The 3,270-nt window shown below is 29.9% G+C and overlaps 1 long non-coding RNA gene across 1 annotated transcript; it reads right to left on the bottom strand.

Annotated features, from left to right (window-relative positions):
- Nucleotides 1–1,853: 1,853 nt before the first annotated feature.
- On the bottom strand, nucleotides 1,854–2,590 carry LOC114312995 (uncharacterized). The gene is made up of 2 exons (XR_014365622.1): nucleotides 2,344–2,590; nucleotides 1,854–2,107 (listed from the first exon to the last, which is right to left on the bottom strand). It is a non-coding gene; the product is annotated as an uncharacterized LOC114312995 (long non-coding RNA).
- Between the last annotated feature and the right edge of the window lie 680 nt (nucleotides 2,591–3,270).

Below are 3,270 nucleotides of genomic sequence, written 5' to 3'. Positions count from 1 at the left end.
AGAAACTAATCTCTCTAATCAATTCTCTGTTTTTGCTACTAAACTCTACGAATGGAATATTGATGGTCTAAGTGAAGATCAAATCTTTCAAAAATTAAATCATTTATCTATGGTCTCAAATAGTTACCTTTCTAATTATCCCCAATATTATCAACCTGAAGTTGTTTCTTTAATTACTTCTGATTTTACTAGTATGCTCAAATTTTGGTGGGAAAAATACCTTACTGAAGATCAAAGAGAATCTATTATCCATGCTAATCAAAAAGATGAAAATGGTTTACCTATTTTTGATGAAACTATTGGTTATTACCATCCTGATGGAATTAATACATTAATCTATACAATAGTTAGACATTTTATTGGCACGCCTACTAATATCTATTCTCGCAGACATGATCAACTTAGTAATCTTACCTGTCCAACCTTAAGTGATTTTCGATGGTATAAAGATGTTTTTACTTCTAGAGTTATGTTAAGAGAAGACTGTATTAAATCATTTTGGAAAGAAAAATTTATTAACGAATTACCTAGTTTATTTGCTCACAAAATTAGAGATGTCCTTAGTCAACCCACTGGTGTTATTGAATATGATAACTTAACTTATGGTGATATAATAAGCACTATTCAAAAAGAAGGATTAAAAATGTGTATTGACCTTAAATTAAGTCAACAAGCTACTAAAGACAAACACAAAGCTAAATATGAATTAGAAAATTTCTGTGAACAATATGGATTATCTCCTGTAGCACCCTCTCGTAGGAAATCACATAAATATTCAAAACATAAACCAAAATCCTCATATACATATTCTAACAAATACCGAAAGAATTATTCATCTTCCCAATCACATGATAAATTTTATACTAAACCCAAAAAGAAATATTATAAGTCAAAATCACATCCAAAATCTAAATCTAGATCCAATAAAGATATTACCTGTTATAATTGTGGTCAAAAAGGTCATTATTCTAATACATGTAAAGAAAAACAAAAATCAAAGGATAAAGTTAATCAATTAAAAATTGATGATGAATCTAAAAATCAATTATTTGAAATCTTTCAATTAAATCAATCTATAAGTGATTCTTCTTCCAAACATCCTGATACTTCTTCTGATTGCCATTCACCTAGTGATGATTCTAATAATAATATTACAATAGGATGTAATCACTAACACAAGTTGGGTCTTAAATGACGAAATTTTTTTGTCTCGAAAGAGCTAATTTCGTCACTATAGATATTTGTGACAAAATATTTTCGTCACCTATTTCGTCATTGAATGTTTGTCACTAAAAATCACCGCGACGAAAAATAATTTCGTCACCAATGAAATTAGTTCAGTGACGAAATTTTTTGTCAGCAATAAAACAAGATTTTGTCGCCAAAAATTCTCATTTTTGTCACCAAATAATTATTCTGTACTATATTTATAATTTTAGTTGACGAATAAATTTGTCACAAATGTTGATCATTGATGAGGAAATAATTTCGTCATGGTAAGATGTAAAGGTGACAAAATTTTTCGTCTCCAAAAGTCATACATAGGTGACGAAATATATTTTGTCGCAAATATATTTATATACGTGACGAAATACATTTCGTCACCAAACAACAAAATCAAGAGAAACTTTCATATATGCGCTGCAATAAATTTTGTCACAAAAAATGTTTATTAACGACGAATAATCACTTTGTCATAATAACAAATACAAATGACGAAACAAATTCGTCACTAAACTTATTCCATATTTTATATTTTAATTTAAATTATTATTTCACAAATATCCCTGCTTATATCCCAATAGCCTTTTAAATGTACTAAGAAATCAACTAGATACACCTCTACACAAAAATTCACTAAACAATTTATATTATAAATCAAAATATATCCATCAAACAACTTTAATAATAATCCATTAAGTATAACAAAAAAAAAAACCATCAAAGAAAATCCGAAAATGAACTAACGTGAAGTCCACAAAAAAAAAAAAAAAAAAAAAAAAAAAAAATCAACACTCGATCTTGATTTGCAAGTACAACTAAGTACCAATTCAGGGAAAAAAAAACCATCACTTGATCTTGATTTGAAACGTCATCAAAAACCAATCTGCAAAGAAAATAAACAAGAAAAATATTAACATATTATCAATTACATTGTGTAGACCTCTCTATCCATGTCAATACAAATTGTGTACACAATGAGTCTAGCTTAACAACCAGAAGTTCCTTTGTACATGATAAGTTCCTATTAACCACATCACTAACTTAGAGCAACCGCCACAAATATTATAAGTCGTAATTAATTATATTACATGAATTCAACCAATTATGTAAAACTTTTACCGTTAGACGCCGAAGCATAGGTGCCGTAACTTCTTCGTCCACCTGCGAATGCTAGTCTGGAAACCTAAAGAGGTGATCATAAAGTGCATTATCAGCATGATTAGGCACATATTTGGCTTGGAAGAACATTAAGAATTCACTAACTGATGCTTGGTTTCAGCAAGAATGAAATTGCATGTGAAGAAGCATACGTGTTTTTCAAACTGTCAAGTGAAGGAACAAAAGAACTTGTTAACATTAACAGACTTATTCACCCCCAAAAAAAAAACATTAACAGACTCACTCATAAAAAATTGCGATGAAAACATAGAATTTGAATTTGAGAGAGTTGTAGAGAAGTTAGATCAGCAGAGTGTGCACTGTCCTAAATGTAATTCTTCCATTACCAAAGTTGTTCTTCGTAAAAAGACAAGGACTATTCCTGTTCCTCCTAAGTCATGTAATCTGTTCGGATGCTTCTCCTGCTTCAGCATTTTTATTCCCAAAGGTATAACTTCTGCCCTGCCTTCCTACTTGGCTTTGGTTGTGTTTTTGCTTTATTCGTTTTTATTTTTTGTGTTTTCGGAAACAAAGAATGAAACAAAGTGATGGACATTTTGATTTTCAATAAATGAATATGAATATGAATAACATTTTTCCGAAGACAAAATAGGTTTGCAAATGAATGAAATTCACACAAGATATCATCTGCAATAGATGCAAATCTTTTCTCTATTTTCACCGATGGGAAAATGGTGAATCAGCAGCATGGTAATATGTCATCTGCAACTTCACTTTTATGATCTCTAACTTGGAAAGTGAAAATTCTCTTTCCTTAACTCCTTTTTTATTGTCTTTTGGTTGGGTCCGCCAAACTAGAATTTTTTTGATCTTTGACTTGGAAAGTGAAAATACATTTTTCTTTCCACTTGTGCTAATTCAAACAGA

This window comes from Camellia sinensis, chromosome 4 (genome assembly GCF_055761805.1).
Source record: "Camellia sinensis isolate YWXY chromosome 4, ASM5576180v1, whole genome shotgun sequence".
NCBI classification, from domain to species: Eukaryota; Viridiplantae; Streptophyta; class Magnoliopsida; order Ericales; family Theaceae; genus Camellia; species Camellia sinensis.
This window is presented reverse-complemented; position numbering and strand designations above follow the sequence as displayed.